This window comes from Desmodus rotundus, chromosome 9, assembly GCF_022682495.2.
Source record: "Desmodus rotundus isolate HL8 chromosome 9, HLdesRot8A.1, whole genome shotgun sequence".
Lineage (NCBI taxonomy): Eukaryota > Metazoa > Chordata > Mammalia > Chiroptera > Phyllostomidae > Desmodus > Desmodus rotundus.
In genome coordinates this window covers 108,981,466-109,005,908 of record NC_071395.1, presented here as the reverse complement: position 1 = coordinate 109,005,908, position 24,443 = coordinate 108,981,466, and positions in this window count along the sequence as shown.

Here is a 24,443-nt window from a genome sequence, read left to right as displayed (position 1 = left end):
GCTAGGTCGGGGGTCTCCGTGTTGTGGCCTCTCCACAGCAGCCAGCTGCACCCTCGTCAACCTGCTAGTGCTTCAAAGACTCCTGAACTAAAGCTCAGAGTATGGAGCTGGAACACACTGAAGCCGACTGCCCGCCCGCCTGGACGGCTGTGTGACTTCAGGAGCCTGTGTCTCTCTGGGCTCCCGCATTCCGTCTACTGCCAAGGGAGAGTCACCTCGCTGCAGTGGGGTGTTCCCATCACTGTCTTTAAAGGTGCCAGAGGCATGCGCTGAGAACCCCAAATTCCAGGCTCTAGTTCTGACTGGGCCACTGACGCACATGATGGACAGAAAAAAAAGGGTCCTTTCTGAACCCCCCATCTCCCTGTCCATAAGCAGGAGTGTGTGGTTTCTGCAGTTCCTTCTGTGTTTAAGAGTCTGTGCCCAGAAATAGTAGGGTGGATCTTTAAAAAATTAAAAATAGAGTTACCATATGATCTAGCAATTCCAATTCTGAGTACACACTCAAAAAATGGCAAGGCAGAAACTCAAACAGATACTGGTACCCCTGTGCAGAGCAGCATCCTTCGCAACAGGCAAGAGGTGGAAGCAACCCAAGCATCCATTGCTGGATGAATGGATGACACAATGTAGTACGTTCATAACATGGAATGTTATTCAGCCTTAAAAGAAAGGAAATTCTGATACATATGACAATACGGCTGAACCTTGAAAACATTATGCTAAGTGAAATAAGTCAGTCACATCGAGACACATATTGCACGATTCCACTAACGTGAGGTACACAGAGTGGTCACGTTCAGAGAGACGGGAAGTAGAATGGCAGTTGCCAGGGGCAAGAAGAAGGGAGAGATGGGGAGTTATTTTCAATGGATACAATGTTTCAATTTTGCAAGATGATAAAGGTCTGGAGATTGGTTGCACAATAGCACTTAATAATGTCTAAGAGGTTAAATTTTGTGTTATGTGTATTTGCCGCAATTAGAAGATATTTTAAGGAAAGAAACTATGGCCAGGAGTTCAAGGCAGAGGTCTGGCACATCTTGCATACCAAGTATATTTCCTTAAAAAAAAAAAAAGAAAAAGAAAAAGACACTGAGGATATTTAAAGAAAATTGTTTTACAGCCTTTTGTGACAAGGAGAATCCTCTCTGAGCAGGAGAAAGCCACCCTCATCTGGCAGCTCTGTGTCGGCCATGGGCCATCAGGTTCTGCGACACCAGGTACATTGGCTCCTCACAGGACACCGAGCACTGAGCCAGCACCCCGCCCCCGGTGTGAGGCTGGTGCTGGGGGAATAATTCCTGGGGCCTTAGGTTTGGCGCTGAGGGCTCTCTGAGGTCTGGCACCAGGAAAACTGCAGACTGCTCCCCTCTCCTCCCCATCTGCTTCGGGCACCCCCTGGCTCTCTCCACGGCCTGCATAGGTCACCCCTCAGAGGTTGTCCTGGTCCTCACTGGAGCCAGTCTCTTCCTCTACCCTTCCACGCCCAGCTCCCTCGGTTTCTCTCGGTTAATCCTTAGGATTCCTCATCTGCCCACCAGCCAGACAGGTGAGCTCCTTGAGAGAGGGGCTGTCTCCTGTCCAGGTCGTCTCGCCCCCGTTTCAGAGCCTGCCCTCTGCCTGGCGCACAGTAGCTGCTCAAAAGCACCTGTGAGGACAAGGTGAGAGTAGAGCGGAGCTGCCTCTGCGTTCTCTGCCCAGATGGAACAACCAAGTCCCACTGCGGCTGCGCTGCCCGAGGCAGACCACTAGGGACTCTGTCTCTGACCTCTTGGTCAGAGTCTCAGACGTAGGGACTAGTGACTATGGCCCACATACCACCCAGGTGCTTTCCATGCTGATCTCACTAAGTTTTTCTAAGAGGCTTGCAAAGTAGGTGCTGTTACTATGCCCATTTTACAGAGAAGAAAGTGGAGGCTCAGAGAGGTTAAAGAACTTGCCCTGGGTCTCCCAGCGAGTAGATGGGAGCTGGGATTTGAACCTGGGTGTGCAGGTCCCCAACAGCACCAGGTGCTATGTGAATGCAGTCGCCTCCTGTGCTGCTCCCTGGGGTCCTCAGTAGGCTGGAACACAGCCACCCCCTGCCCCCAGGAGCTGGAGGCTGAGCCAAGCACAGGACAGGGTGGCAGCAGCTTCCCTGGGAGGCGCCACTGTCCCCTAGGCGGCTGTGGCAGTCGGGCGGCACCTGCCTCTCCTGGTTAGCGCCCTGATGGCTGACTGATAGGCTGGGCCGAGCACGCAGCTGCTGCGGCTGCTGCCTCGGCAGTTCTCTGAATTGGCTCTGTGCTCACTGGCCTGTTGGAAAAGTAAATGCAAACTGCAGAAGAGAGGAAGCCCTCTCTCCCGTGCCTGCCTGCTCCTGCGGCTGTGTCCCCCTGCAGAGCACCCTAGTCAGAGGGGCAGGGCACAGGAGGTCTCTGGGCCCCCAGAAGAGCCGGATTCCTGCAAAGGCAGAGCAGGAGGGGCTTGGGAAGTTTTCCCCCTGCCTCCCTCCAGGCAGGCCTTGCCCCAGCACTGGGCCCTAGCTCAGTGCAGGCAGCCCCAGAGACCAGACCGGGCCTCTTCAGAAAGCGTCCCTAGGGGGGCCCAAGCAGGAGGCTGGGGCCCGGCCAGGAGCTCAGCTCCTTACTTCAACCCCGAGTGTGGCCAAAGTGGGGCTGTCAGAGATGCTGAGGCAGGGCTGCCTGTCCAAGCAAGGCACCTGACCCTTGCCCACTGAGCCCCGGGCTGAGGGCAAGCCTCTGCAGTGACACAGGACTTGACACCCCCGCCTCCCACCGCCAACCCCTCGAGGGGGATGTGGTCGGGCACAAATGACGAAGGTCCGGGGCAGAAGAGGAAGAAGGTCAATGTCAGTCCAAGCCTGGAAATTCACAAACTGCTTTCACACTCCAAGTACTCCCCAGAGGGCCCGGAGATACTGTAGCAACCAGCACTCATTGTGCTCTTACTAAGTGCCCGGCATCGTTGGAGCCGATCCACACGCATTATCTCATTTAACCCTACAACCACGCTGTGGGTCAGGCACCATTACCATCATCTCCTTGTCACAGATGGAAAAACCGAGGCATGGACGGGCGAAGTAACTTTGCCACGGTCACGTGGGTACTGAGCTGGGGTCTGAGCCCGGGCAGTCTGGACCCCGGAATCCAGGTGTGCAAACACCCTGCTCTGCTGTCTCACATAGTCCCGGGCACTGGGCAGGTATTTCTACTCACACTAGAGTGGAAGCAGAGGCCCAGCCCACTTAAACTGCCCAGCACCACACATAGCTAGTGAAAGGGGAAGGTAGGATTTGAACCAGGGACTAGCTGACTCCAAAGTATGTCTCCTATTTCAGGTGAGGAAACTGAGGCTCCAAGGGACTAGGTGGCTTACTTTTTTAAAAATCCTCACCTGAAGATACGTTTATTGATTTGAGAGAGAGAGACAGAGAGAGAGAGAGAAACATCGATGTGAGAGAGAGACATCAATCAGTTGCCTCCCACACGCAGCCAACAGGGATTGAACACGCAACCTAGGTATGTGCCCTGACCGAGCGTAAAACCTGCAGTCTTTTGGTGGACAGGAATACGTTCCAACCAACTGAGGCACCCAGCCGGGACTAGGTGACTGACTTTCGCTTACACCCTGCAGTTAGGTAGCAGGGCCAAGGTGGGAGCCCAAATTCTTTGATTTAATATCCAAGAAAGATACAGGTTCATAGCAAGGAGGGAAACTGTTCTGCTAACAAACCAGGAAAGGCCTTCTGCAGGGGCAGCATGAAAGACAGGCCTGAACGCCTGCAGCTGGGTGGAGGGACCCCACGAGCGGGCCAGTTGGACGAAGGGCGGGACAGGTGTGGAACAATGGCCCAGATACAAGGAGAGACTGGTGGATGTGAAGCCTCTGACGTGTGACCTTTGGTACTTGACCTTAGGCAAGTAACTCCACCTCTCCGTGCCTCAGTTTCCTCATCTGGAAATTGGGGATGGTCATAGTAAATGCTCCTAGCGGCTTGGGGAGGGTGATACATAAAACGCGGAGAAAATATCGAAGCACCTACTGTGTGCTAGCCCCAGGTTAGAAGCTTAGTAGGATACCATTTATATCCCATTGAGTCTGCAAGGCCGGTACCAGTAACCCTGTTTTACAGATGAGGAAACTAAGGCTCTAAAAGACTAAGTATCTTAGCCAAGTTGTCAGTACACAGTGCAGGCGGGATTCGAACTCAGGCCGGACTCAGGAAGCAGCCCAACTTGCACATCAGGGAAGGAGGACCCCGTTGGCTAGTACATCTGGAGTGTCCCTGAAGGTTTGGGAGTTGGGTGGGGGTGCAACTGTCAGTAGCCGAGGAGCCCCTCGCTCAAAAAGCGAGGTTTTGCACAGACTGCCCCCACCTCTCCACCTGCCCCCACCTCTTCAACCCCTCGTCTGTGCACTGGAGACAGTCCCTCCCATCTGGGTGCTGAGGGAATAAAGCCAAACATGCGGCTCCAGGAAGATGATGGGAAGCAGGTGCTGTCCCCTGTCCATAGAGAAAGGATGGGAGGGATCAGATCGAGATGGAGGTGGATGTTCGGACCTGCTCACAGATGCTTCCCCAAACCCAGGCTCCCGGCCGTCTTCCCCCACCTGTCTGCTTAAAAGAGGGGTGGGAAGTGGCAGTGGTCCAGCAGAGAGGAGGACCCAGCCTGGTGAGGGAACCCTCGGCCCTGGGGCAGTTGGCCCCCTCTGGGAGCTGCCTCCTACCTCTGGGGGGAGCTCAGGGCTCTGGAGTCAGACTACCTGGATTTACATCCTCATCACTTTCAGCTGCAAGACCTTAGGCAAATCCCTTACATTCTCCCGGCCTCAGTCTCATCATCTGGAAAAGTGGGGTGCTCATAGTGTGCACCCCACAGGGGTTGAGGGAAGATAAAACAACATGTACTAATAATTGCTTAGAACAGCCTCTGAGACAGACAGCACTGGGTGTGTTTGCTATTATTAGCAGTATCATTATTATTAATAGACACATGGTTTAGGATAAAAAGATACAGTCTTTTCTGGACTTGCACCAGGCACTGGACTGAGCACTTTCCAGGGCTACATGTATTATCTTATTTAATCCTCACAACAACCTACAAGGGGGGGCATTCCTTTATCCGATGAGGAAACTGAGGCTTAAAGGGGTCAATCACTTGCCCAGGGTCACTGAGCCAGAAAGCGTGGAGCCAGGAGTCACAAAACCCGTCAGGCCGTTAACTGAGCCCAAACACAGAAGAGAACAAAAATGCAGGGAGAGACCTGGAGGGCTCTGAGTCCCCCCCAGCATCCCCATTGTCTGGCAGAACCAGAAACCCAGGTCCAGCGGGCAGCGGGACCTTGCCTAAGATCACCCAGCAAGTCCATGGGATGGCAGCCAGGACTTAAGCACAGGTAGGGGCCCCGGAGCCCAAGGCCCAGGGTGCAGGGACCCATGGGAGAGCACAGGAGGTACCCGCCCCTGCCCACGCCTTGACGCAGGCCACTCTAACCCCCAGAGCACAGATGCGGCACCACGGGCGGCACCACGGCACAGCCACCAAGAGGGAAGATTGAAAAGAGAAGCACCAAAGATGGGTAAGGAGAACAGACCCCACAGGTCTGCCCGGGAGAACTGGGGAGATGAGGAGGACTCATGTTTCTGCGGGCAGTGGGGGTTTTCCTGGGGAGCCGTGTGTTGCTTTCCCACGTGGAGGCTTGAACGTCCTGCTTTGGAAAAAGCGCAGACTAGCAGAGATAACATACGTGAAAATGCCTAGCAGGGTACCTGACACACAGTAGGGGCCAAAAAAGTTTGTGTCTCCTTCTGCAGGGGGCATCCCCCAGTTAGAACAACCCGTTCCCTGGAGGGAGCCCATTCATTCTCAATCTGAGTATTTATTGAGCACCTACTATGTGCAGGGTGTCATACCTGGAAAGCCCTTTCCTGTGGCCACTCTGAGCTCAAGCCAAATGCCAAGCAGTGCCGAGCAGGCCTCGGGCTCTCTGTAGGACGGCACGGCCTTACCTGCTGTTCCTCTCAAATGCTCTGGCTGGACGTGAACTTCCACTGTCGACCTCCAACGACATTCTAACCTCGTCTCTCCTCGCCCATTCAATGTGGGGCTTATCACTGCATCTTCTCAGACTTGGATTATCTGAACACAACACAGGCACCCCATTGCTATAGTTTTACAAAAGAAAAAGGCAAAAGTGACTTTAAAGACAGGCCCAAAGTGTGCTACACACTCCTGAGTTCCTGGATACAACCTATGTGACCCTTGAACCGGAAGTTCGGTATCTCTCAGGCTCTGCAGTCTCAGGCTGCCTCAGGAAACCCCTCCCACCGGAATAAGGAGCCCCTGGGGCAGGACAGTCCTGCCAGTTCTCCAAGGCAAAATCAGGTACAAGGCACCGTGCTGTTGGAGCTACGTGTCTGTACCCTCTCAGCACCCCCTGCTGCACCAGGAAAGAACGATGGAGTCAGGCCCTCCGGGTTAGGTCCCGGCTCTGCCACTTTCTAGCTGTGTGACTATAAGCGAGTTACTGAACCTCTCTGAGCCTCCGTTCCCACAAAGGCAGATGATAGCTGTCCCCGGGGCCTGCGAGAGGATGAAATGAGATAACCCGAGGAGAACAACTTGAATTTTGCCTGATCGATACGTGGAGGCTGTGATGATTAGGCCCAAGTCCCCACCTCCCAATCAATCCCTCTGTTTCTCGGTGCCCCCTGCGTGCTGTCAGCCCTGTGCCCTGTGGGAGATGAAACCGAGCAAAGTCCTTTCCCCTGGCAGGTCTCCACCCGCCATCTCAGAGGATCAGGGCAGCCACACACGGCTAGGGACAGCTGCTGGTTCCATTAGCAGCCAGAGAAAGGAGCAGAGACGTGCATTTCCCTGAGAGCCAGATTACTTTCCACTTCACCCGCTGATAATGGAAGCAGAGTGAACGCAGAGGGCCGAAAGGGAGGGGGGCTGGAGACAAGGCAACGCAAGCAGGACCCGGAGTGCCTATTACCCCCCAGGCACCTTTGCCCACGCCCCAGAACGAGCCACTCAGAGACTCGGGGCCAGCTCCAGACCCGGGATGCTCTGCCAGTACCCCCTCGCACGCCCAGGGGGAGATCAAGCTGCTGGCCCGTCAGTCTGACCGCTCACCATGGTGCCCATGGCCCCATCTCAGCTCACAGGACAGGAGGGTGTTCTTGAGCTTCCGAGCGTCTTCCCACTTCTGCCTGCCTGTCCGCCCCGGGACTGAGAATGACAGACAGGCATGAGGGTGCCCGGGGATCCGGCTGCACCCTGCCAGCTGCAGGTCAGGGACTTGCAGGCCAGATCCTGGCTGGCTGTGTCCAGAGAGCAAGCAGGATCAAAGGCTTGATGGGAGGAGCAGCCAAATGAGGGTTCTGGGCAGGTGAGGAGAGGGCAACAGGGAGACAGCTGTGGGAACAGGGCTCCATTTCTAGAAGACCCTGTATCCCAGAAGAAGTGGCTCCCCAAACAGAGAGAGCAGGCCCGTCCCTGAATGCAGAGTTGGCAAGGGCCAGGGTCAAAGGTCAGACCCTAACTAGGAGCTCAGCTGAGTTCCCCCATGTCCCCACCCCGTTCCCTGCAGAGAGAGCTTATTATGCTTTGGACACGGCTGGGGCAGCAGAAAGTGGATGGGCCCAGGTGATCCAGGGGCAGGTGGACAGCCAGGCCAGGGCCACACTCCTGGCTTCCCTGGCTGCAGGGAGGGGCGATGCCCGTTCTCGTTGGGCAGCTGGGTAGGTGCCATGTTGGGCAAAGGGTCCAGGCTCCCTCTGTGAGGCAGGGGAAGGCTGGGTAGGAAGTGCTGCCCGAAGGGGCTCAGCGGTGGGTCTCTGCTGAGAGAGGGAGCAACACTGTCCAGAGGGCTGACGGGACCCTCAAAGATCAAGGCCAGGGAGGCCAAGCCAAGGTGGGTGGCCAGGACCAGAGTGCAAGCCCCTTCCTGCAAGGACTCAGTCTAGTCAACTTCTTGTGCTTGGCACAGAAGGGTGCTAAATAAATATTCATGGAACAGATGAATGAATGAGCAAAAATACGAACCAAGGAACCGACAAACCATGAAAGGTTAAAGATGTGCATGCTGGGTGTGCCTTCTTTTTCTGGGTCATAGAGCACTCCATAACCAGGCCCAAGTACCCACCTCTGCCCGGCCCAGCTTTGTACCACGTGACCATTCTGTGCCCAGGCCTCCACGATCTGGCAACCCGCCGTTGTGGAGAGCGGGCCGTCCTGGGAATCATCCACGCTGGTTTACCTGCTGGCTCTGTCTCAGACGGATGTGAGGCCTTGAGCCAGCCATCCCCGCACCCCTGCCACTTGCCAGTCAGCAACGGGGCCAGGCAAGGTGACTCCCAGGGCCCTTAGCATGTCAGGACCCTCTGCTTCTGGAAGACTTGGGGATGGTGTGGAACTCCCCCTGGCACTCACTTGTGGTTTCACTGCTTCCTCAGCAGAGCCCCACGAGGTGAGCTCCGAAGACAGAGCCCGTGGCGCCCAGCACAGTGCCGTCACACTGCAGGTAGGTAGAGGCAAGTATATCAGACCCAGAGCCCTCAGGGCAGGGAGGGACCTCGAGAGACCTGGTCCAGCCCAATGCCATCAATAGATAATTCCGTTCAGAGCCACAAACATTTATTTAGTGCCTACAGTGAACCCAGCACCGCATCAGGCACAGTGGGACGAAGATAAATGCAGCACGGGATGTGCAAAGACAGCATTTTTTGCCTGTTTGTTTCTTTGTTTCGCTCTGCCTAGCTGACCTCCCAGCCCTGGGAGGGCAGGGCCTCCAGGCCTGAGAAGAACGCCCACCCCCGGGATGGGTGTGAGCCCTCTGTGGCGGAAGGGAGCTGAGCGCCGCTTTCGCCAGCTGTGCTGTGCTCTGCTGGGCAGACAGGCTGGGAGGGGAAATCAACAGCTCCCCAACAACAGGTTTTGGGAGATGAGCTCCCGGAGGCCTCCCATTGCACTCTGTCCCTGGGCATAGCCTGGTGCAGGCTGGCCACCTGCCTTCCTCCTCATCCAGTTAAGCATCTGCATACGCCCTATTCCCCTCTGTCCCCCTCTACTGGCCTGAACGCGCTGGTGACAGAGGTCAGCACCGAGTGAGAACCCGATGACAACAGAGCAGGGGACAATAAGAGAGGCAGAGGAGAGGGGTCCCAGTCCCTTCTGCGAGGAGACACTGGCTCCCAACGGAAACCCTCTTTCAGAGCGACAGGAAAAGAGATGGGGATGGGGAAGAGAGGAGTGAGGCCTCGCGTCTGCTTTGAGATGAAATCGTCCTTCCTCTGGTTTCCAGCCTCCATTAAGCACTCTGGAAGAGAGATGGGAAGTGATTATGGAGGGGGGGGGGGGGAGAGAGAGCGTGCACTTGTGGGAGGGAGAGAGGAGGAACTACAGGGGGAGGAGAGCCGAGTGGGCCCAGGCACGCGGGCGTGCACGCATGCACACTCACACACACACACGTACATATGGAGCCCTTATCTGATTAAGGATCCAAGGGAAGTCAGAAAGCTCTGGAAAATTAAAATGACCCTCAGGGTTAACCAGGCAAGATCTGCAGGCAGATTACAAAAACCAGCTCAGAGTGGGGATTTCCTTTGCTGGGGCGAGCTCCCCAGTCTTTGTGCCTTAGGCAGAGGGGCCGCAAGTCAGCCACAGAGGGGGGTCAAGGGCAGTGTCTGCCCCCACTGAGCTGCAGCTCTCCCAGCAGGCCCTGTGGACAGCTGGCGGGCCGCCTGCGCCTTTTGCTCGGGAAAGCAGGTGTCACGAGGATACTGGGGACAGGCACTGGGCCCTTCAGTCTGCCCAGAGGCCTCAGAGATAGATGCTGCTTCCTCCTTTTCTTCTTGGTTTCTGATTCTGGCCTCTGCTGAGGACGTAAGCGTTCTGGGCATCAATGCAGCCTCTTCCCTAATCCCTGACTACCGAGCTGAATGCCCAGACGTGCTGTGGGTCGCTGGGTCTAGCCATGACTTCAGGCTAGTGCCTTTCCTCTCTGGGTCTCAGTTTCCCCTGCTGTAGCTGTGGCACAACAGGATTTGAGGACGGCCCGAGGGTGGCACTGCACCGCCCATAGGTAGCTGTTCACACATAGGGAGCCGGCAGGCCTATGCCCCTCCCTGTCCCACAGCTAGAGAAACGATGCCAGTGACATGAGGGGCCACCAACCCGGGTACTGGCTCACAGGGACAGGAGAGAATTTCAAAGCCACTGGTAACATCTGTTCAAAATGGGAGAGCGGCCTCTCCCGCATGCCCGCGGAGCTGCTTGCCAAGAGCTGTGACATGTTTGCAAACCTCCCAGAATCCATATATTTAGGAAGCTAACCAGTTTCCTGGCATTGAAAATGCATCCTACACAGCGTCAGGTACGCTTCATGTGCGTCCTCCTCAGTGATCCTGCTTTCCCCCTACTTGTAACCACCGGCTTTTGCTGGCTTTTCTGGAGAGTTCGTTTACTGCAATTGTTCCAGGCAGCCAGGGGTGCTAACTCAGCAACTTGGCCGGGCCTGGAACAGCACTGGGTACTGTCAGCCCTCTGTGGGTGTCTGTGGGGCCAAACCTTGCCCCCCGGGCCGCATCGACCTTGGGCTCTCTGGTTACCTGGAGCGCTGCGGCTGCGTCCTTAATTTCTCTCCCTCGGAGGATGCGGTAAGAACCTTGGCTTTATTCACTCTGGAAACATTACTTCATCCACTCAGAGCACTTGTTTCTTGGCCAGTTGCTCCTGGACCTGTCCTAGCCCAACCCTGAAGGGTTGGGTTTCTCAAACCCAGAGATAGGGAAGCGGCAGCTCTGGCTTTTCCCCTTATTAGTGGTAGGATTTTTTTTTTTTTTTCCGTGCCTCTAACTAAGCTGCACATTCCTGAGCTGTGAGAGGAAGCAGCTAATGGCCATTCTGAGGATTGCCGCAGGTTCCGTGAGATTGTGGAGGAGAAGGCATTTGTATTCCTTTGTTTATCTGTGCCTGCGCTCCCTCAACGAGCGCCGAGTGCATTCCTGCTGCATGCCAAGCACCAGGCTAAGCAGTGGGGATAAACAATAGACAGAAAAGAAAGAAATGGCACACGCTCTTGAGGAATTAGTGGGGGAGAGAAACACACAGACCAAAGAGAAGGAGGCCTTGTCAAAGGAAAGGCTACCTGGAAGACAGGCTCTGGATCCCGAAGATGTGGGTTCCGACTTTGCCTCTACCTCCTGGGTGCGCTAGGGTCTTGGGCGAACTACTTAACCTGAGCCTCAGTCGTCTCGCCTGAAACAGGGAGAGCATGAGCTACCCTTAGAATAGTTTTCCGGGCTGAAATTATAAAACGTGTCACAGCACAACGCCTGGCGCAGATTGAGGTGCAATTAGGGAATAAAAGTAGGAATAGGGAATTCCAGAACTGGGGATGAGCGCGCTAATAATTCCACCTGGGTGTCGGAGGGAGGCTGGTTCAAGACGCGGTCTTTGTGTGAGATCGTGGAGCAGAAGAAGATGCTGATCGGGCAGAGACGGGGGAGGGGCCCCAGGGCAAAGAAGCCACCTAAACTAAGGCACAGGGTCGTGGAGACAGGGCATGACTTGGGAGAGAGTGAGGAGTTCGGAACTGCTGGCCATCCAGGTGTCTGGAACTGCTGGCCATCCAGGTGTCTGGGGGAGGATGTGGGGGCTGAAGCCAGAAATGCGGGCTGGCATCAGGGAAGCCGTTGGAGGCTGTCGGAGGGTTTTGGCAGGAACCCTCCTAACTAGCTGTGTAACCTAGACCAGGAGAGTGGGAGCTGGGTAGGGCAGAGATGGATGTAGAGGGCAGCTCACAGGCCAGGGGGCGGGTGGCCACGGCAACCACTAAGTGATAGACCGAGGTAGTGGTGGAGGCAGAAAGGGAGGAGTTGGCCTGGGTGACACTGGGTCTCAGGAAGAGGGAAGCAGGAGGATGTACAGATATGGACCAGGGGTCTGGCAAGCATGCCTGGGAACACGGGGCAGGGAGGGGAGGCACACAGAGCCTGGAGTTAGAGGGAAAGGAGTAGAATTGAGGGTGGGGCTGAAAGAGAATGATCAGTTTGAATATATCATGGTCAAGGGTGCTTGCGGTTGGGCACCCATGGGGAGGAGCCCAGAAGTCAGCTGGATAAACACACCTGGAGCACACAGCTGGGAGTAGGATTCCAGAGTCAGGTGCGTTCAGGTGCTTGAGGCCAGGGAGTGCAGGGGTTCTCTCTGGAGTGACAAAGGGCCATCAGGACCAAGGACAGAGGCCAGGCCCCTGTTAACTTGGACCTCATCTCCTTCTGCTGTTCCCTGACTCCCTCCCCTCCAGACACATTGGCCTCCCTGCTGCTCCCTGAACTCCTCAGGCCTTGGCACATGGTGCTCCCTTTGCCTGGAACCCGGCCCCCCTCCCCCCACCAATAAGTATCTACCTGTTTCCCTCCCTCTCAATCGGTTTCCATTCTCAGCTCGAATCTCACCTTTTCAGAGAGGTCTTCCAGGACCACCTGAGCAGCCTGCCTTCCCCCACCACTCTCCGTCCCCTCCCCTGCTCTACCTCCCTCATAACACATCATCTCCGCACTTGTTGACCGTCTGTCCCCCGACCCCCACGACATGTAAGCTCCACGGTGGCAGGGATGTTTTCCCCCACTGTTTTGTTCAGCGCTTTACCTAGAATCGTGCCTGGCACATAGTAGGGACTCAGCAGTATTTGTCGAATGGATGAATGAATGAAGCTGAAGAAGATGAAACTAGGTAGTTCCTGTCGAAATTGACAACCAGGAGACGATCAGTGGCCTTTGCTGGACAGGCCTGATGAGGACAGCGCCTGGCGGTAGGTGTGGGAGTGGGGGAGGGCGAGAGAGAGTGGGGCTGGCAGAGCAAGCGGGGGGTGAGTGGGCGAGTGTTGAGAGCACAGGCCAGTGAAACACATTCTCATGTAGATGAGAAGGAGCCAAGGGAGAGAGCAAGGTTGAAGATGCAGGAGAGCCGGGAAGGATAATTGGTGGGCCCAAGTCCCCAAAGATGCAGAAAGAAACATAAATTGTGGAGCAAATAAAATAGGTTATTGTTTCCTTCTGTTTATTTAGTATTGTAGAAGGAGCAAAGGCCACGCAGGCAGACAGACGGGGCTGGAGCTGCCCCTCACCGACCCCACCTCGACTGTCTGGGTGTCTAACCTACGTCTCCATTTCCTCACCTAAAATATGGAGGATGAGAATTCCTGCCTCATATATTGCTGGGAGATCAGATGAGAGAATTCGTTTGTAAAATGCCTGGCACGTGGAGGTCTCTCAACAAATATCAGCCTCTCTTCTCTTTCCCATCTGCTCAATCAAGAAAGAAATTTGACAATACTTCCTTGACCTCATCATACAACAGCAAGGCACCCTTCCCTCAAATGCCGCGTCGAACAGAATTCACAGCTCAGCCCCTCTAACAGCAGCAGGAGGAAGGACGCTAACCGTCTGCCCTGCGCAGGGCCTCGGCCACCACCTCCGTGAGGAGCACCAGGGCCCAGTGCCAGCCTGGCCAGGAGGGTTCTGTGAGGCTGGAAAGGGGCATCAAGTCCCCCCACAATCCTCAGGGCCACCACCTTAGAGCCCCAGATTCTAGGAGACAGTGAAGAGGTTGGGCTTTGGCTTGGATACCTCTGGTTTTACCTCCGAGCTGTGCCTCTTAACCTGCTGAGCAACCTTGGGCAAAAGGGCAAGTCCCTTACCCTCCCCGAGCCTCATGACAGTCCCATGAAGCCAATTTTATACTCTCATTTTATCTGAGAAGAAATTGAGATCCAAAGAGGTAAAATAACTTAACTTGCTCAGGGTCATACAGCAGGTCAGTCTGGGTCCCAGCAGGAAGCTGACAGCCGCCTGGAACAACCTGAGGGAAGGTTAATAAGAGCGTTATTGGAACAGGCACGGGCGGACTAGGAAAACCATCAGGAATACGGAAGTACCTTAGGACAGGTACTTCTACAGGTGCCTTTACCTGAAGGGAGGCTCCCAGAACCCAAGCACGGAAGGGACCATCTGGAGAAGGCCACTTACCAGCACCTGTAACCTTTAGTGGAAGGACCTTATGGGGAGGAAAATGGAACGTTAAACACCCCCACTTTGCTCTCCTCCCTCCCTCTCATCTCCTACCTCCATGGGAGGAACCCACACAGAAGCCGGGGGCTGGGGAGCCAGAGACGCAGCCCAGGCAGGTCAGCTTCCCTAGGCACAGACAGGGGAGGGAGGATGCCGGGGGCCAAAGGAAGATGTCTGGCACACACAGCTAACTCTGAAACAGCAGAGCAGGAATTTGAGTCCGGGCTATCAGACCCTTCCTGTTACCGTGCCGTTCCCTACAGAGCCTCGGTAATTGCTCGTGGAAGGGTTGGGAAAGGATGGGTGGGTGGGTGGGTGGATGGATGGATGGGTAGGTGGGTGGGAGGATGAATGGGACGATGGATGCAGAGAATACTCCTGCAGCCGTTATTCATGTGGCTTTAAACTAATCTTGTCATCTGACTGGAAATATAAGGCTTGCTAGAAGGTTTATTTCTAAGCCATAAGTGGGTTCTAAGAATAAAAGACTTCTTCCTAGTTTCTAAGTTCCTGTAGGAGTTGCTTGTCTCTCTCTGGCCTCTGGCTCACTTTTCCTGCTGCTATTGGAGCTGCTCCACTCGTCAAGATTCGAGCTTTGAGTCAGGACAAGCTGCCTGCAAACAAAGCAAAGAGAAGGCAGAGGTCAGAGGGGGCAGCTGCCCTCTCTCCCCCCCCCAGCGGCTGGAGTGCAGAGCTGAGTTAGCCAGCCTCCCTCGCAGTCCAAGGGAGCTGTGGGAGGGGAAGGAGGAGGGAAGTGGGAAGGCAGGATGTTCGCTATAATTATTTTCATTGATTTGTCTACTCGGATCCCAAGTGCTGCAAAGCCGCTGTGACATTTAATAAAAATAATTCAAGGTAAAAATACCTCCTTCTTCCCTGCTCCCTCCTCCTCCTTCATCAACACCCCCTCGGCTTCCCGTCTCCCCTTCCGGACTCGGGCCAATGATAAAAGGAGACAGGTGAAAGCAGGACCCTCCTGAGGCAGAAAAGGCCGGGGGCCTGAAATCCCTAGCCCTCTCCTTGAGATGGCACTGTCCCCAGCTGGCCGGCGACCCCAGGCCACAAGTTGCTACCACTCTGAGTTTTGCTGGCCCCATCTGTAAAATTAGGAGATGCAGCAAACATGTACCACATCCTCATGTGCAGCCAACCATCTAGGACGGGACCGTCTGAGCCAACGAGACATGCTCTTCACGTTTCCTGTGGACCCTGCTCCCGCCTGCTGAGTTGGTTTCTGGTCTCTGGCATTTGGCCGCCGCGGGACCCCTCCCTCTCCCCTCTCCCCCGCCCAATACCACCATTTCTTATTGTATTCTTTTCCAAGCTGTGATAGGTCATCCTTCTTCGTCTCCGTCTTTAATTCATTATGAAACAAATAATATTCGGCCCATTATGCAGAGGGGATCAACTGAGGTGCTAAGGTGGTAATTATTGCTTCCTTGTCCTTCTCTCCACCTGTAGGACTCATACTTTAAATACATGGATTTGTATCCTGATGACGATTCTTACCTATAGGGATTCTTTTATTTTTTCTTTTAAGATTTTATTTATTTATTTTTAAAGAGAGGGGAAGGGAGGGAGAAAGAGAGAGAGAGAAACGTCAGTTGTCTCTCACATGGCCCCTACTGGGGACCTGGCCTGCAACCCAGGCATATACCCTGCTTGGGAATCGAACTGGCGACCCTTTGGTTTGCAGGCTGTTGCTCAATCCACTGAGCCACACCAGCCAGGGCCCTGTAGGGATTCTTGAGGACTCTGAGCCTCAAGGAGGTTAAAGCTGCTGCCTAGAGACTCACAACAAGAAATCGGCAAAGCTGGACACGGCCTCAGGTCACCGTGACTCCGGAGCCCACAGCTCTCTCCACGGGCTCTTGCGGCCTCTCCATCGTGTGCCAAGGCTGCATCTAAACCCACGCTGCCAGCCTTCCAGGTAGGAAAGTTCTGAGACACGCCCCCTGACTCAGCAGAGTGAAGGGAGCAGGAAGGAGCTGAATTGGAAAACCTCCTCCTTTAGGAAGTCTTCTGAGGGCTGTGGAGCCATCCCAGGCTGTCAGGGGAAGATGTAATCGGGGTGACCTCATATGTTTCACGGATTCATTAAAGCCTGCATGCTGGGGTAAATGATTGCTTCTCCCCAGTCCTGCTGAAAAGAGAATCGATCGCCTCCTTAGAGATTTAGAATGGGACAGTAGCCATCAGAAAACACTTCCCTAGGCAGGCGTGGAGAAAGGGGTCTCATTCCACTTCCCACTCATTCTGTGCGTGAATCCCTGGCTGTGCCTCCTGGCTCAAGGCAAGCTGGGAAATTCCTACCTGGGCCAGGGACGTGGCTGAGGCCTCAACTCTGGGTCCCCCTGGGCTCCCTGACTGCGTCTCTGCTGCTGAGGCATCCTTGGGACCTTTGCTCTCCTCTCCCCAGGCCCCCCCGTCCCCCAGCCCTGCCCTTGTCAGCTAATGGATTTTTCTCTGTACAAAGAGATTTACTAAGCAACTGAACTAGGATGCATTAAGTCTGAGGGTTTGGAGGTTTGTTTTAGAGCAATTCTCGCCCAGAGAACCGGCTGCTGAAATTAAGATGCATTCTTCTCAGCAAATATTGATTTCAACGAGAAGCAAATCCGAGAAGCTCACTGCTCACCGGATTTAAATCCTGGCAGCTGCAGCTCGAACTCCGGGAGGGGGTCACGTAGGTGTTCCCCACATGAGGCCCAGATGCGGTGATGAGGATTCCGGGTTAAGCAAAAGCTGAAAACTCACCACAAAAACACACTCAGCAAAAACTCACTTTGAGCCTTTGAGCTGCCAGTGTGTGCTACCGGATGAGGAAAGTGGCTGCGGCCCTGCACACTGCGAGCACACCCCCGTGCACACACAACCCCGTGGGAGACGGAACTCACACAGCCACCGTGACGCGGGCTTTCTGCTCCCTTCTCCAACCGGAGCCCAGCGTCCCTTCCTCCAGGAAGCTTTGTTCCCTGAGTTCCATCTCGGCTCTCCATCTCCTCCGGCACTTTCGGACACGTCCACATGGGTCTTCTCCGTCCTGCCATTGTCCTGCATGGCTCCTTCCCCGCGATCGGGACTGCGTGGACATCTTCCGTTCCTCACGCCGCACCCCAGGTCTGCCGTGGGGCGAGCATGGGGCTTCTAGAAAGCAAATCAGTCCATCTAAGTTCTTGCATTCAATGCAGGAACCTTCTAGACATGGGATCTGGGCGACACTTCTTTGTGGGCCTCAGTTTTGTTTTTTCTAAAAAGCAGAGACATAGGATTGGATTAGAGAGCCTGGAAGAATTTTCTCAGCTCCTCGAGGTGGCTCTTCGTCCCAGATGACATCCACCCCCCTCACACGCCTGCCTTCCCAACACTTCAAACTGTTCTTGAAGGAGCATCCTTAAAACAATGCCCTCTTTTAGGTCCCTCAGATAAGGGAGTAAAGTCTTTAGGATACACAACAATGTAACATAAATGAGAGAGACCACAAATCTGGTAGCAGGGCATTTGAACATCTTACTAACGGAGACACAGGGATGGCCGATAAGCACATAAAAGGATGTTCTGCCTCATTAGTCCTACGACACCACGTACCTGCTAGCATGGCTAGAAAGTTCTTAAACTGACAACGTGAAGTTGTGGTAAGGTTGGACACTCTCGGGGCTGCCAGCAGGGAAACAAAATATATGTACAGCCAGCCTGGGAAATAATGTGACAGATCCTTGTACGTTGTAACGTACAGTTACCACATGACCCAGTAATCCTGCTCCTAGGCATTTACCCAAGAACACGACAATTGTGGGCACACAGAAGCCTGCGCATGGCTGTGGAGCAGCTTTGCTAGTGAGTGCCGGGACCTGGAAACAGTTACAGCAGCCTTCCGCGGGTGCCTGGAGAAACCAAGTTTGGTGTATCCCTGTGACGGAACACCATTCCACATGATGGAACACTCCTCAGCAGTCACAGGGAGCAAACCATCGATCCATGCCCCGCCACCGTGGATGAATCGCAAGTGCATTTTTGTTAAGTGAAAGAAACCTTGAGTCAAAGGCTATATATGCCCCCATTTCTACGCCATTCTAGAAAAGGGACAGATACCACATCAGTAACGGCCAATGCAAGGCCGCGGAGGAGAGGCTGACCCCACAAGCGCAGCCCAAGGCACGGCGGGGGCGACAGAACCGTTCTGCGCCGCGCTCGTGGCCGTGGATGCATGGCGCTCTGCCTTCGCCCAAACCCGTGGAACTATATGCTACAAGGAGCAACCTTGTCTGTGTGTAAATTTGAAGCTAAGTTTTAAAACAAGAAAACAAAAAGCCACAAAGAAGTGGTTGACAAGGCCCTGTTGACAGAGCTCTGAGGCAATGGTGGCGTCAGATGGGCCCTGGCCCACCATCTGGCTTCAAGACCTCCTCTGCACCCCAGCCCTGTGCCTCTCAGGTCTCCAGGTGGAGGTGGGAGATTTTTCATGGGGAGGGAAGAAATAGTCACAGCTGCCCCCTCCCCTCCTTCAACTTTTTCTGTCTTCCCTTTATGAAGTTCTGGGCTGTCAGGTGAGCAGCTGAGACTCTGGGGGGCTGGAGAATCCTTCTGCAGGGACAGCCTGAGCCAGCTCGGGGCAAGCAGGGGGGCAGCAAGCAGTAGCACCCCCCTCTCCACAGGGGATATCTTCCTGGGCCCCCCCATGGATGCCTAAAACTGCAAATAATACACAACCTTATCTATATACTGTACTACATTTCTTCCTATGCCTGCATACCTATGATAAAGCTGAATTTATGAATTAGGCACGGTAAGAGATTAACAACAATAACTATTAATAAACTAGAATAATTACAGCAATAAAATAAGGGTTACTTGCACAAGCCCTGCAGTGCCATGCAGTCAATCTGATAAGCGAGACAGCTCCTAAGTGACTAGTCGGCAGGTTTCATGAGAAGCGTGGAGACGCTAGGCAATGGGATGGTTCCCAATGGGATGGCGGGAAGGAGCAGGATGGCACCAGACTTCATCACGCTACTCGGAACAGTGTGCAACTTAAAAATTAGGAGTTGTGCCCTGGCTGGTTGGCCCAGTCAGTTGTGGCATCGTCCTATAACCAAAAGGTTGCAAGTTCGATTCCTGGTCAGGGCACATACCTAGGTTGTGGGTTCCGTCCCCGGTCAGGGTGCGTATAGGAGGCAACCAACCGATGTTTCTCTCTCACATCAATGCCTCTCTCTCTGTCTCTCTCTCTCAAATCAATAAATATATCCTTGGGTAAGCGTTAAAAAATAAAATAATACAATAAAGCTTATGAGTTGTTTATTTCTGGAATTCCCCACTTAATATTTTCAGACCGCGATTAATCCCAGGTAACTGAAACCACGGGAAAGTGAAACCATAGACAAGGAGAGACTCGGTAAGTGGAGACGGCTGCCTAGCATGCAGGACGGGGACCCCCAGTGTCCTCCCATTTTGTCCAGCCTGAACGCCAGGGCAGGGAGGCAGGCAGGGCAGCAGGGCAGAAGCCCAGCTGGGTGTAGAGGAAGAGGGACCCCCATAAACTCCCATGGCAGAGGAGGAGGAGAGGGTAGAGGTGAGGGGTTCACCAGCCTGGAAGAGAGGCTCTGGTGGTCAGTTCCATTTTCCACGTGCTTGTTGCGTATCTGGAGCAAATTTCCGGCTGCTGGTTAAGGTGGGTTATCACTCTGCCTTGGCTTCTTCACCTGTAAAACAGAAAAGTAAAGCGTACCTACCTCAGAAGGTTATCGAGATTGTTAAATGAGTTCATATGCGTTCATTTTCCCGACAAATATTTATTGCTCAACCCGTAGGTGTCCGTCACTGTCTCATGGGCTTATGATACAGATAAAAGTTCCTGTCTTCCCAGGTTTGCGTGTAAGGAGCAGAACAGATGGTAACAAAGAGTAAATACATGATACGGTAGGGTGGCGGGGATGCTGTGAAGAGAGGGGGCTAGAAATTGACAGCCTGAGGGGGCCGTTTTGTACCAAATGATTAGGGAAGGGAGGACTTGCCCAGGAGGTGGCTTCTGAGCAGAGAGACCTGGAAGAAGTAAGAGAGCGGGGTGGGCAGGGGAGCATTCCCTGCAGAGGGAACAGCATGCGCGAAGACTCTGAGGCTGTCTTGCGCTTCCTGAGAGGCCAGTGCGGCTGCTGCGGAGGGGCACAAGTAAAGAGAGATCAGAGGGTTGTGCGAGACCAGATGACGAGAGGCTGGTGGACCATTGTATGTGTTCCATCTTTTAATTCAGAGTAAGATAAGAAGACATGAAAAGCCTTTGAGGAGTGGCATGATCTGACTCAGGTTTTAAAAGAATCTCTCTGGACATTTTGCAAAGAATAGATAGCAAGCCAGCACGGGTGAAGGCAGGGAGCCCAGCTGGGAAGTTATTGCTTAACCTGGAGCAGAGATAATGGTGGTTGGAACAAACAGAAACACATATATAATACAACAGAGCCCGGCATAGGGAAAGCGCTCCCTGTTATCTGTAACTATTGTTGCTAGCATCATCAAGTTCATCATCATTATCAGCCCACATCCCCAGAGGGAGCAAACACCATACCCTCCTGCACTCCATATGGAGTTCTGTGACCTTGATGGACCCGCTGCGGGAACCCAGAGCCTCTGGGCAAACGTCTCCCTGTGCCCCCCTGTCTCTCTTTCTCTCAATCTGCCCCCCCCCTCCCCGAGAGAAGTGACAAGGCTTTTGGACACTACTTTAGTTTTGAGAAAGAACCAAATGGAAATGGTCTGGGGGGCATGGAGTGTCCCAGGAGTGGGGAAAACAGAAGGGAGGGACTCAGGCCAAGCAATACAAGTCGTTGGTGTTTCCATCTGAGAACTCATTTAATCTGCAAAACGTGTTCAGAAGTGACTTGTGCGTCTCCATCCTCAGACGAGAAAAGCTACCTGCCCAGGATTAGTACCAGAAATGGCCCTCTGACTTGGGAGTGGCAGATCTCCAGGCGTCCCTGCTCCCCAGCATGCAGCTCGGCCTCTCCAGGTTGGCTGTGTGTGTTCTATGATGTAGGTCCCAGGGCCCCATTCAGCACTCAGACCTGAAGGCATGCTTCGGAGGCCCTCCCCACCTCTGGGTCTCTGGTGCATAGGGTCAACTGGCTCTGAAATCACTTTCTTTTGCTCCTCGTGTGCAAAGGTAACATCTCTTCTTCTTCATTACGGAAAACAGGGACTCACCAAGAAGTGTCATCTCTCTTAACCATTGCTTTTTGCAAACACAGAATGATACGCTCTTACCTGGTAGAATTTTTTGAACTTATCTCAGGGAAAGCCGCCTATCCGTGACAAGCAACTTGACTTCCTAGAAAATTTCTGGCCTTTCTGTTCTAACCAAAAAAAAAAAACCAAAAAACAAACAACAAAAACCCTCACCCAAGGTTTTTCCACCTGGGAAATACCATGTATAACCATGTCAAAGAAATCAAGTATCTTCAGAGAAAGAGCTCATTCTAAGACCAGAACAGGGAACAGAACAAGATAAGCCTGAATATCTTTATTCCAGAAACAAGGAAGCCATCAAACACGAGGAGAGATTACAGGGTTTGTGTCACAGCGATGCAGGGACCTGCTTGAATCGGCTCCCACCAGTCAGAGCTGGTGCAAGATAAGCATCCACAAGGACAGGGCACTCTATTAAAACACATCCAAATACTTACATCCGTGAGTTTATAATAACACTAAAAACATAAAATAAAATGAACCTCATCGGTCACTTCTGGAGAATACTACGGAACAAATGCGTTCTTCTGGAAATTGGCAAATAAAGGGAAAGAATCAAACATGTGTCCTCTTTCCTGTACGACAATGATGTCGCCGGTAACCAAATGATGGCAGCCTCATTTTGCAACAACTAATGGATCAGTCGACCCAGGACAAGGTCATGGACAGCGCTGTGACCGAAAGACAACTAGGGACTGACACCTCCTGAGGGAGGAACACAATGCCGAGTAAATCAGCCGTAATCTTATCAGAGCGTCCTGATCTAGCCAGCTGCCAGCTGAAGAAAATTGAGGGACAGAGGAACACAGTGAACGGCACCAGGGCATTCCGCGCAGTCAGATCATGGGAAAGTCTATAGGGCAACGGCTCCAGGTTGCTACAAAAAGTGAATTCCAAGCGAGAAAACACATACACATTGGAAGTGGAAACTATACATTAAAGGAGACTTGAGAGACATACCAATCCAACAAAATACGCAGAGCTCATTGGGTCCCGATAAAAATAAAAAAGGGGCGAAAGAAGTTTATGAGACAATCTGGGAAATTTCACCACCGATAGGGGATTCGACGGAATTAAGGAATTTCTGAGCTATTTCTGCATAACAAACCACCCCAATTTTAGTGACTAGAATCAGGGACGGTTTTGTTGGTTCTGTGAGTCACCAGTTTGGGCTGGCACAGTGTCAGCTGGGATGGCTCAGGTGTCCCACACGGTGCGGCTGGTTCACTCACTTGCACAGGCTCCACGGGAACGGCTGTGCCTCCCTCTCTTCCCCACGTGGCCCCTTCACAAGGGGGTGAGCCTGGGCTTCGGGCTTCTTCACAGGGGGCCTGAAGCACTTGCAGCAAAAAAGAGAAGACTTGACGGGCAAGTGCCTCGCATCACCTTTGTGATCGTCCCAGGGGCCACGACAAGCAGCTTGTCAAGCACAGAGGCAATGCGGGAGGGGACATCGCAGAGGCGTGGACTCTGAGAGGCATGGTGCCTTGGAGGTCACGCTGGACAGCCTACCATTGTGACAGTGGGTTATGAATGTAGTTTCCAAGGAGTGTTTACCATCTAGCTAAGCATATTCAAACAGCATTCCTGTGTAAAATGATACGCTCCAAAGCAATCGCAGTGTGGGAGGGAGGGGAGCGCAGAGATAAACTAGGACTGGCCCTCAGTTATTGAGGCTGACTGATGCGTATATAGTGGACCGTTATATTGTCGTCTGTACTTTTGTGTGTGTTTGCAGTTTTTAATGATGTCAAGTGCTCTTTCTGATGCCGGGTCCACTGCTGGCACTAGGAGACCCAAGGAAGACAAGAGCCTCCGCATCGCCATTGCTGCTCCCAGGACATCACGTCCTGCTTCCCAAGGTAACGAGGAGCGAGGCGGCACCAGGGGGAAGTCTCCAGGCGCCCTGCTTCCTCCCTCCTCCTGCAGAAAATGGGAAACGGAACAGCTCATGGAAGCAACGTGGTGGGAAGAACTCCATCGGCACTTGCATACCCGACACCCAGGATTTTATTTATTAGTGTTCAGGTTTTTTTTCCCCAGGTTATTTGGGGACTTAGGACATGGCCCTGTTCTAGGTAATACATTGCAAATTGTTGCAATTATGAAAAGAAAGAAGAACGAGAAAAGGAGAGCTCAGGAGCCACAAGGGGGTGGGGGGTGGGGGGCAGTGCTCTGAGCCAGGGGCCTCTAGTGACAGAAGGAGGAAGAGGAGATGAGGAAGCTCATCCGCCTGGGGTCGACCAACACTCACCACGGCATCACGGGCACTGGACAGGAAAAGGGGAAATTGTTAACGCTTAGACAGGACTTATCCCCTTCAAGTGCTTGCGATCATTTGTTCACGCAGAACCTTTATTGAGTGTCTACTGCATGCCAGGCTCTGTTAACGCTCAATGGAAATAAAAGTGATGATTTAAGATATTTTTCCAATCTGTATTAATGAGAACAATTCTAGGTGTAATAATAAATCACAATTCAAATAGACGGAAGTAGAAAAGATTACTTCTCGGCTCCTGTAGCTGGAAAGTCTAGCGGTAGCTTCAGGCACAGCTAGATCCAGGTGCCCCCAACATGCCTCCAGGGACTTGTCTCTCTCCATTTCCTTCTGTGTGAGCGACAGTCCCAGACACGCCTTCCCACCGGTAGCAACAGGTTTACATCCTACGCATTGGCAGCAAATGCCCCAGGACTGGGTCTCGCTGCAACAGCCTGGCCCAGTGCCCATTCCGGATCAGGGAGAGGGAATGCACGATGGCCAGGCTGAGGCTGTGGACCTGGCTCTGCGACCGAGAGAAAGTAAGACCTGCCCAGCAACACAGAGTGAGAGAGGAGAGTATTCCTCAAAGGATGATCACGGCGTGGCCACCGAAAGAAGGGGGATGGATACTGGCCTGACAAAGCAATTGTGTCCTTTAGGTGCTGAGGGTCATTCATTCATTCAGTACATTTTCACCGAGCCCTTGTGTCCCAGACTCTGTGCTGGGTGCCAGAGATACAGCAATTGGCCAAGACAAAGTCACCGGGGCTTATGTTCTAGAGGTAGAGGCAGAAAACCAAAATGTTGACAGTGATTTTTAATTGAATTCCAGGTCATGAGTTCCCACGAAACAAGTAA